General features: G+C 46.2%; 1 pseudogene; it reads left to right on the top strand.

Annotated features, from left to right (window-relative positions):
- Window positions 1-720: 720 nt before the first annotated feature.
- Window positions 721-11,579, top strand: part of LOC109750983 (putative disease resistance protein RGA1) — a 31,401-nt pseudogene continuing 20,542 nt past the window's right edge.

The following is an 11,579-nucleotide window of genomic DNA, read 5'->3' as shown; positions in this document are numbered from 1 at the left end:
CTAAAAACCGTAATATAAAAAGGAGGGGCAGAGCTTCTTCACCACTTCGTCGCCGAACCTTTGCCCTTCCGGTCGCCGGTGCAGCTGTAGGCGTCCGTGGCAGGTGGTGGATCGTCGTCGTAGGAGGTGGAGGAATCGGAGATCACGATCAAGACCTTTAGCCGCCGGACGGCCCGGTCCTGCTGCCGCTTGGTCTGTTTGAGGCGCCCGGGTGGGTCGGTTTTTTTACCGACCAGTGACCGGTCCGCCCGCACGGACATTTGAGGCCGGTTTGAGGCGCCCGGCTGTAGATGCTAACCCCTCTGCTTTAGTGTTTCGGGTGTAATAAATGATGTATGTTTGTTCAAATCGCAATAGAAGTGCATGAAGAAGGCTTTCCCTAAAAACTAGGCCCCAAACGTTTTAGGAGGCCATGTTAATAAGCCTATTTAGTACTAATGGAACGAGGTGAGCAAGCTCTTCCCATAAACAATCACAAGGTGGTTCTTTGAAAGAAATTGATTCTTGGAAATTTTGCCTTCAATTGTGATTTATCATTGTTACAATTCTTGTGAGTTATACAAATCGAATTAGGATTACTACATTCTTTCACGCTAAGAATTAGTATTAAATACAGCCAATATTACTCTGACAAGAAAATATGATTTTTATTTCTATAATGCTCACTGTGTGTATAATTTGCAGAAAGGAAGGAAAGGAAATCTTCATAGTCTAGGCACCATGAGTATATCAAATGCTATTGGGGTCATTAGTGGCATCAATGAGTGTGCCAATTTGTTTCAGTGGACTAGATCGGCTATTTCATCTCTGCGCTCTAGATGGAGTGGTACACAGGAGCAAAATCCTCAGGTGGAAGTATTGCACTTGCAAAGTGGCCTACAATGTCTCAGTGATATTCTTCCTGCAATGTACAACCTCGTTGATCGCGCGGAGTGGAGGAGCCATGGTCGCTGTGTGGCCGAGCTCCTTCCCAAGTTTAAGGATGCAGTCTATGATGCTGATGACCTTCTTGATGAGTTCAGGTGGTATGAGCGGAAGGTGGCAGTGGAGGGTAATGCAAGCCCTTATCCTTTCATTGATTTCTTTAAAACCGTCATGCAAGGTAGCTTCAATAAAGTTAAGGATATCCAGAAGAGGTTGGATATTCTTTCTAATCAGCTAGAGAAGATGGGCTTGCCTGAAGCAATACCCCGGTTTGACAAGTCAGTCAGGCCAGAAACTAGTTCTTTCCCGGCGGAGGCAAAAATATTTGGTCGTGACAAAGAATTGAGGCAGTTGCTGAAATTGCTTGGTGCATCTGCAAATACTAGCAGTAGGAGGGATCACCTGAAACGCAAGAGAGCAAGCTACGAAGTCAATGTAGCAGAAATGACGTCAACAACAATCAATCAAGTCCATAGTGAGCCCAAAAACTTACAAGGTTTTGCTGTTTTGTCAACGTGCGAGACCGGCCTTTTAGGACCCGGGTGTCTGGACTCCCGTTTATCACCATCGTTCATGCATAGTAGGAGACCCAGGGATCTGTGCCAAGAACTGCAATGCTGTTTGGTTTTGCAGGCCTAATTGAATAGTAACAACGGTAGCTGGGACGCGGCTAATCTGCACCCGAGCTCAAATGAGCTCGGGTGAACAGTAAAATCGAAAAAAATTCAGAAAATTCCAAATTTTTTTAGAGAAATATTGACAAAAGTTCTAAGTGCCTGCAAAAATTCGTCATGAAATCACATTCCTAGAAGGCGTGGCAAAAAAAACAAAAACAGTACTTTGAAAAAGCTACTTTCAAACGCATTTTGAAGCACTGAATTTGTTTTTTTTTGCCACGCCTTACAGGAATGTGATTTCATGATGAATTTTTGCAGGCACTTAGAACTTTTGTCAATGTTTCTCTCGAAAAAAAATTGGAATTTTTTGAATTTTTTTTATTTTTTTCGATTTTACTGTTCATGCGGGAGCATATGAGCTCGGGTGCAGAATGAACTTTTCGCGGTAGCTGGGCATCTCGTAGGACACTGTACATTAGTAGGCAGATTCCCCATCACCTGTCACTTCCCGATGACCCCATTGACTACATATACTAGTCCCTCACCCCTTTCTCTCTCCCGCATCACCTCTCTGCTCCTTTTTTCCCTGACACACGCCACCTCTCTCCCCTCTCTCTCTCTTTCATAGCACCACTCTCTCATTAAAAAAATTCCTCTCTACTTGGGACAATTTTTCTACTTTAACCTTTTGTGCTAACAAATTTTAGTATTAACCTCGTTTGTTAAAAAAGTTTGAATCTGACTTTTTTGGTCATGCCAACATCCTTGGCGTTTGGCTTACACGGACGACGCCATGGTCCATGGTGTCTGGACCTGGCCTGCATGAGCTTAGTTGGCGTTGACGTGGCAAAGCGAAACGCCATACTACTTAGCGTTTGGAGGAAACGCCATACATCTTGGCGTTTGGTCCCTGGGCGCTCAGATTTGACTAGCTGCCATCGCCGCATGCATGCACGTCGTCTACCTGCCATAGCATGCTTAGGTGAGTGACATGAGACGTAGGTTCTATGCGTGCATGCATGCATGGATAAGTAGAACGTTATGTGGCGGAGCACGTTAATTATCAGCGATGAGCCGTGACAGTGTCCCTAGTTCTTTCATGATTTGTTTTATGTTAAGAAGATTCTCTGACCCACGAATGGTAAAATCGATATATACTCCACCATAAGTGCTACTAGATAGATTCCTTAACCAAGTCCTGTGTGTTATCCTTACACTCTTGTATGCAACTGTACTACAATGTTAGAGCATCTATAGCCGGACATCTCAAATCATCCCTTATACGCCTGCGGACGTGCCCGGTCAATGACTGGACATGAGAGAGAAGAAAAAACGCGACCCAACCGGACCCCTCGTATCATTCCTATATGCCCGGGCTGTCTGCGAACCCTCATATACATCTCAAATATGGGAAGGATATGAGGGCTCGCGGACGCACCTGGGCATTCCGCAACGTAGGACGCGGCCCCACCCCGGACCATCTTTTCTCTTTCTTTATTCATTCTTTTATTTCTCTCTTTTCATCTCCAACAATCATGTGCAAGTGTTCGGACATATGAGAAAAAAATGAGTGTGGCTGCGCAGACGGATAAATAGGGGCTCAAAACGGACACGCCCGGTTACTGGCCGGCCGCGTCCGCGGACATTTAAGGGGTCATATTTGCTATGTCTAGCTATAGTGCTCTTAGCATTCTTGCACCGTAGTTCCCTTTCAAAGTACGGAGTACTACCTCCGTCTCGATGAATAAGTCATTCGCATAGTTCTAGGTTGACGATTTAACTATCTCAATATGTATTATATGTAACAAAAAATATATATTTAGAAACTACATCGATGTAGAAATCTAGTGATATACTTTTCATGACATATAACACATATTTAATTAATCAAATCGATGACCTAGAACTACGCGAATGACTTATTCACCTAGACGGAGGTAGTACATAGCACCAAAATCACTGAGACGTTCCTCTTTGGTTCTGAATTAGGTGAAATGCATAAAACCATCACAATCATGTCTGTAAATGCAGAAAACCATCACAATCGTGTCCGTAAATGCAGTAAACCACCATTTTATAAATTATAACAAAACGCACAGCACGTAGCTCTTGACAGTGGAAAAAAACACTGACCAAAATTTGAATCTCGTTTTGACGTGGCAAATCATACGCGTGACAAAGGGATATACAACGCTGACAAACATCTTCTTCGGTGTGGATCACCACTACGGCCTCCTCTAATGTGTGTGGTGGTTGGTGGGGTGATTATTGTGTAGGCTTTAGAGCGATAGACGATGCATCGGGTCTCCGTTTTATCCTGGAGGAGCTCACCCTTGGTCATATAGGCGTGCAGTGGTTGGGTCCAGTCTTGGGTGTGGATCACCAATACTGTCATTGACCCATCGACCGGAGTTGGTTCCTCGGGAAGTTGCGTCTGCAGCGGCTGACGAGAGGTCGCGTCGATCAGCGCCGCCCTCTGTCCGGTCACATCATGCGGCATCAATGTCGGCTGCTCCGTGCTCTGGGCCGGCATGAATGCGGCGCGGTAAGCGGAGCGTGCATCAAAAGAAAAGCACGGGAGAGGCGGGGGGGGGGGGGGGAGGGGGGTTGGGTGGGCCATGGCGGTCAGAAGAGGGCTTGGGAGCAGTGGGAGAAAATACGTCCGGGCCGCACCACGGACCGATACAGGCGCGTTGGATGGTTTCCGCGGTCCGGACAGCGCGATCCGAATGAATGCGGAAGGTTTGCGGGTTGATGTTAGAGATTCCCTTTCAAAGGCTCTAATATTTGATTATGGGGTCATATATGCGTTTACGTAGTGAAAGATCATGAACGACAATTAAACTAGATGACCCTGATAATGGGAGTGCTACGGCCAACAACGACCTAGTTACCTAAGCCACTGCGGGATGCATGCATGCGTACGCGCACAGAGAGAAGCTAGCGAGCGGCCGAGCATGCATACAGCGATGCAGCCGGTCAGCAATTAGCAAATCTTAGTTAGGGACCAAACGCCAAGATTTATGGCGTTTCCTCCGAACGCCAAGGAGCATGGCGTTTCGCTTTGCCACGTTAACGCCAACTAAGCTCATGCAGGCATGGACAATGGCGTTTCCCGTGTAACCCAAACGTTAGAGATGTTGGCGTCAGGGACGGAGCCAGGATTTGAACATGAGGGGGGCGAGACACCATTGTTGACGCAAGCGACAGAATATCACAATATATTAAGTCCCACAATAGCATCGATGATAATACATAAAATTATTGTTTGGAACTATAAAAAATATACTAATGATGTTGGAGCTTGAAATTGAACCAATTGGATTGAAAAAGAATTTACCCCATTTGTTGTTTATTCTTCCGCTTCATCTTTGACTAGTACTCCCTCTGTTCACTTTTATAAGGCGTTGTAGCATTTCAGACAGTGTACAAAACAGCTCAATTTTAGTTGTCCGAAACGACTTATAAAAATGAACGAAGGGAGTACAAATGGACACGTAATTACTAGACTAATTTACTGTTTTATATGAAACATTAATTAACCATAGTAAGGTCGTAATTTATCCACACAAAAAAATCTCACTCCCTCTGTTTTAAAATAATTGAAGCTCTAAATTTATTCTAAGTTAAACTTCTTCAAGTTTTACCAAGTTTGTAGAAAAATATATCAATATTTGAAACACCATAGTTTTATTAGAATCTTTAAAAAATATGCACACCATGTATATTTAATTTTGTTGATCTTACCGTATTTTTCTATAAACATGATTAAATGTAGATTAGTTTTACTTAGGACAAACGTAGAGCTACAATTATTTTAGAACATAGAAAGTAATAACTACTATCAGTGTAATATACCTGCATCTATCCTGCTCACCTGAGATCTAGATCCGCCTGCGTCAAGCCGTCCGCCCATGCCCGTGCGTCGACCGCGTACTGCAGATCAGTGGTGGACGGTGTTGTTGTCGTGTCGAGTAGCGGCCAAGGGCAACGGCAAACACCCTAGACCCTAGCAGGACACGCTGACGGCAAGCGGCGGCGGCGGCGAAGAATGGCCTAGGAGAAGTGCAGAACACGCATGTCCATACTGATGGATTAGGCACTGGGCCGTGGTAAAAAATAGCTAGAACCGTCGTACATGGATTATTGGGTGGGCTTCTCTGCTTTGGTGCTGGTCTAGTTAATTGTTTTTATACGGGCTTATGTTACGCTCAAAAAGAAATGGGCAAATTATGTAATTAGTTGCGGCTGTTACGCACTACCTGCTAAAAATTGTTGAGGGGGGCGAGCGATTGGCAGGGGTCTGACCCCTGCTCGCCCCTCCCTGTCTCCGCCCCTGGTTGGCGTGCCCAAAAAAGGTCAGATTCAAATATTTTTTACAAACGAGGTTAATTTAGGATTTTGTTAATACAAAAGGTTAAAACAGAAATTTTGTCCCTCTACTCCCCTCTCTCCTGTCTCACACGTGAAAGAGACCAAAATCCCGGGAGAAGAAACGTGGATGCTTTCTCTCTCCCTCTGTCCCATTTCCTTTATTACCCATCAAGAACAGTGACCGTATGGGTGGGCAAGCTAGTCATAGACAGGAATCTACTGCTCAGTGCTATCTTGACACACGCCTAACTTCTCCGCTATGAGGCAAATGGGCTGACAAAGTTGGCAGGGTGCTGCAAATAATCTGATCCTAGACCGAACCTAGCACGAATCTCAGAATGACTAGACGGGCAGATAAGGGGGGTGCCGGGAGTCCCGGGTGCTACCACACCTTTTCCTTTGCGAATAGTCGGAATTGGGGGTGTTGGAAAGACAACTATGGCTCACCACATCTGCCAGCAAGTGAAGTCTCGGTTCAAGAAGATAGTTTGGGTTTGTGTATCAAATGACTTTGACGTCAAGAGGTTAACTAAGGATGCCACACTAGTAGAAAACTGGGCTTTGGTCACAGGGCAATATTCACATTAGTCCCGGTTCAGTCACGAATCGGGACTAATGTGAGCATTGGTCCCGGTTCGTGCGGCCGGGGGCCTGCCGGGCCTCGTGGGGGCATTGGTCCCGGTTGGTGGGACAAACCGGGACCAATGGGCCACGCTCCTGGCCCACAGCCCTTTAGTCCCGGTTCATACCACAAACCAGGACTAAAGGGCTGGTCCTAGTTGCGGCCAGTGTTTAGTCCCACCTCGCCAACCGAAGGGCGCTCACACCAGTTTATAAGCCCGTCCCTCTCTGCCTTGTTGAGCTCCTCTCAAAGTGAAAATAGATGCCCTTATACAGGGAATTTGACCTAAATTCACAGTAAATTTCTTTGAATTTCATAGAAATTTATTATGAATTTACGTTGAATTTTCTCTATAGGCGCATCTATGTTCATTTTTTTATAGTAAATTAATAAATAAACCTTAATAAAATAAATAAAAATAAATAAACCTTAATAAAATAAAATAAAATAAACTATAGTAACTAAAATAAATAAACCTTAATAAATTAAATAAAAATAGCAGCAGTAAAATAAATAAAAATAAAATAATTAAAGTAAAATACATAAGTAATTAGAAATAAAATAAATAAGTTTTTTGTTGTAAGTAGAAACAAAACAAAACAAATAAAGCAAAAGAGAAAACAAAAAACAGAGAAAAAAATTATGCCACCTACTGGGCCACCACGGCCTGAATACGACTTGAAACCCATCCATGGGCCAGGATTCAGGTCCGCAGAAGGCCCAGTAGGCCCCACAGGCAAAGAGAACGGTTAGGCCCGAAAGCCTGCAGTTGAGAGGAGCTCGAGAGGGTGGGCGCAGCAGCGCTTATAAACCACTCTCGAGCCCTCTCAACTAGCGAGGTGGGACTAAACTTTTGACGCGGGGCAGCACAAGGCCTTTGGTCCCGGTTCGTGGCACAAACCGGGACCAAAGGCCTTTAGTCCCGATTGGTGCCACGAACCGGGACCAATGAGTTGTCTATATATACCCCATCGCCACAGCAGAGCACTCCACAGTGCTCTGTTTTTTCTGGCCGACGAGGGGAAGGCATTTGGGTGCTCTAGCTCACCTCCTATGCACATGAGGTGTTCGATGAAATGTCTGAGCCACACTAGTTAATATTTCTCCTCTCGAAACTCGACCTCCGAGCTCCATTTTCCCCGAGATTTGTCTAGGTTTAGCGGTCCGTCACGTCCCGTCCCCGTCTTCACTGCCGTCGATCGCCCGTGCCGATCTCGTCGCCAGCACCACCTGGTGAGCCTCTTGTTCTTATCTTCTTTCTGAAAGGAAAAAAATCTTACTTTAGATAGATACTTGTCTAATTTTGTTACTTTTATTATTCCTTCTTATTACATAGTGCGATGGTTTTGGTATCCGCCCCCGTCGGCCCTCGTCCTGTCTATGATTCAGATGTGGTATATATTATCTTTTTATAACTATTTGGTTCATTTATTGTTTATGACAAATATACCGACCAACGTGACATAGATTTTATTTATCTAGGAGGTGGTTGAACCGGAAATTCTAACCGACCCTATTGTCGAGAGGTTAAATTTAGTTGAAGAAGAAAACAATTACTTGAAGGAAAAAATAAAAAAAATTAAGGAGGAGAAGATGATATTGGAGTTGCATGTTGCGGATGTCATCGATGATCACAAGATCAAGATGGATGCAATGCGCTTGAAGATTAGAAAGATTAGAAAATATGCCATTCATACCGAGGCTTGGTATCATTATGCCGTTGGATCAATTGTTACCTTGGTTGCGATTATGATCGCATTTGTTTTCGCATTGAAATGTTTTACATAGTTTTAATGTATGGTTTAATTAATTAGATGCTCTGGAGAGCTATATATATGTTGTTAGATGAGAACTATGTATGTACTTTGGTTTTAATGTGATGATGAACTTCTATTAATTTGGTCACTTAATTATCTATTCATGATGTTCTGTAATGGTTTTTGACACACTTAATTATATATAATGCACGCAGATGAACCGGCAATGGATGTACGGTGACAGACACACCTCCGAGTACATTAAGGGCGTGCATGATTTTCTCGAAGTGGCTGAGGCAAACAAGCAGAATGGTTTTATGTGTTGTCCATGCCCTATATGTGGGAATACGAAGTCTTACTCTGACCGGAAAATCCTTCACACCCACCTGCTTTACAAGGGTTTCATGCCACACTATAATGTTTGGACGAGGCACGGAGAAATAGGGGTTATGATGGAAGACGGCGAAGAAGAAGAGGACGATGACAACTATGTGCCCCCTGAATACGGTGATGCTGCAACGGGGGAAGCTGCTGAAGATCAAGAGGAACCAGACGATGTGCCCAATGATGCTGCAAGGGGGGGAAGCTGCTGAAGATCAAGAGGAACCAGTGCCCGATGATGATGATATCCGCCAGGTCATTGTCGATGCAAGGACGCAATGCGAAAGTCAAAAGGAGAAGCTGAAGTTCGACCGCATGTTAGAGGATCACAAAAAAGGGTTGTACCCCAATTGCGAAGATGGCAACACAAAGCTCGGTACCGTACTGGAATTGCTGCAGTGGAAGGCAGAGAATGCTGTGTCTGACAAAGGATTTGAGAAGCTATTGAAAATATTGAAGAAGAAGCTTCCAAAGGATAACGAATTGCCCGACAGTACATACGCAGCAAAGAAGGTCGTATGCCCTCTAGGATTGGAGGTGCAGAAGATACATGCATGCCCTAATGACTGCATCCTTTACCGCGGTGCGTACAAGGATCTGAACGCATGCCCGGTATGCGGTGCATTGCGGTATAAGATCAGACGAGATGACCCTGGTGATGTTGACGGCGAGCCCCCCAGGAAGAGGGTTCCTGCGAAGGTGATGTGGTATGCTCCTATAATACCACGGTTGAAACGTCTGTTCAGAAACGAAGAGCATGCCAAGTTGATGCGATGGCACAGTGAGGACCGTAAGAAAGACGGGAAGTTGAGAGCACTCGCTGACGGGTCGCAGTGGAGAAAAATCGAGAGAAAGTACTGGGCTGAGTTTGCAGCTGACCCAAGGAACGTATGGTTTGGTTTAAGCGCGGATGGCATTAATCCTTTCGGGGAGCAGAGCAGCAATCACAGCACCTGGCCCGTGACTCTATGTATGTATAACCTTCCTCCTTGGATGTGCATGAAGCGGAAGTTCATTATGATGCCAGTTCTCATCCAAGGCCCTAAGCAACCCAGCAACGACATTGATGTGTACCTAAGGTCATTAGTTGAAGAACTTTTACAGCTGTGGAATGGAAACGGTGTACGTACGTGGGATGAGCACAAACAGGAGGAATTTAACCTGCACGCGTTGCTGTTTGTAACCATCAACGATTGGCCCGCTCTCAGTAACCTTTCAGGACAGACAAACAAGGAATACCACGCATGCACGCACTGTTTAGATGACACTGAAAGTATATACCTGGACAAATGCAGAAAGAATGTGTACCTGGGCCATCGTCGATTTCTTCCGACCAACCATCAATGTCGAAAGAAAGGCAAGCATTTCAAAGGTGAGGCAGATCACCGGAAGAAGCCCGCCATGCGTACCGGTGATCACGTACTTGCTATGGTCAATGATTTACACGTAATCTTTGAAAAGGGTCCCGGCGGACTAGCTGTTCCGAATGACGCTGAGGGACACGCACCCATGTGGAAGAAGAAATCTATATTTTGGGACCTACCCTACTGAAAAGAGCTAGAGGTCCGCTCTTCAATCGACGTGATGCACGTGACGAAGAACCTTTGCGTGAACCTGCTAGGCTTCTTGGGCGTGTAAGGGAAGACAAAAGATACACCTGAGGCACGGGAGGACCTGCAACGTTTGCACGAAAAAGACGGCATGCCTCCAAAGCAGTATGAAGGTCCTGCCAGCTACGCTCTTACGAAAGAAGAGAAAGAAATCTTCTTTGAATGCCTGCTCAGTATGAAGGTCCCGACTGGCTTCTCGTCGAATATAAAGGGAATAATAAATTGTTGGGAATCGTAGCATAATTTTAAAATTTTCCTACGTTCACCAAGATGCATCTATGGAGTATACTAGCAACGAGGGGAAAGGAGTGCATCTACATACCCTTGTAGATCGCGAGCGGAAGCGTTCCAATGAACGTGGATGACGGAGTCGTACTCGTCGTGATTCAAATCACCGATGACCGAGTGCCGAACGGACGGCACCTCCGCGTTCAACACACGTACGGTGCAGCGACGTCTCCTCCTTCTTGATCCAGCAAGGGGGAAGGAGAGGTTGATGGAGATCCAGCAGCACGACGGCGTGGTGGTGGATGTAGCGGGATGCCGGCAGGGCTTCGCCGGGCTTATACGAGAGAGAGAGAGAGGTGTTGCAGGGGAGGAGGGAGGCGCCCAAGGCTGTAGGTTGCTGCCCTCCCTCCCCCCCTTTATATAGGCCCCCTTGGGAGGGGGGCCGCCAAAACCCATCTAGGGTTGGGGGGCGGCGGCCAAGGGGTGCCTTGCCCCCCAAGGCAAGTGGGAAGCCCCCCACCCTAGGGTTTGCAACCCTAGGCGCATGGGGGGAGGCCCATGGGGGGCGCCCAGCCCACTAGGGGCTGGTTCCCTTCCCACTTCAGCCCACGGGGCCCTCCGGGATAGGTGGCCCCACCCGGTGGACCCCCGGGACCCTTCCGGTGGTCCCGGTACAATATCGGTAACCCCCGAAACTTTCCCGGTGGCCGAAACTTGACTTCCTATATATAATTCTTCACCTCCCGACCATTCCGGAACCTCTCGTGACGTCCGGGATCTCATCCGGGACTCCGAACAACTTTCGGGTTTCCGCATACACATATCTCTACAACCCTAGCGTCACCGAACCTTAAGTGTGTAGACCCTACGGGTTCGGGAGACATGCAGACATGACCGAGACGCCTCTCCGGTCAATAACCAACAGCGGGATCTGGATACCCATGTTGGCTCCCACATGTTCCACGATGATCTCATCGGATGAACCACGGTGTCGAGGATTCAATCAATCCCGTATACAATTCCCTTTGTCAATCGGTATGTTACTTGCCCGAGATTCGATCGTCGG

The sequence above is a fragment of the Aegilops tauschii genome, chromosome 5 (genome assembly GCF_002575655.3).
Source record: "Aegilops tauschii subsp. strangulata cultivar AL8/78 chromosome 5, Aet v6.0, whole genome shotgun sequence".
Taxonomy (NCBI): domain Eukaryota; kingdom Viridiplantae; phylum Streptophyta; class Magnoliopsida; order Poales; family Poaceae; genus Aegilops; species Aegilops tauschii.
This window is presented reverse-complemented; position numbering and strand designations above follow the sequence as displayed.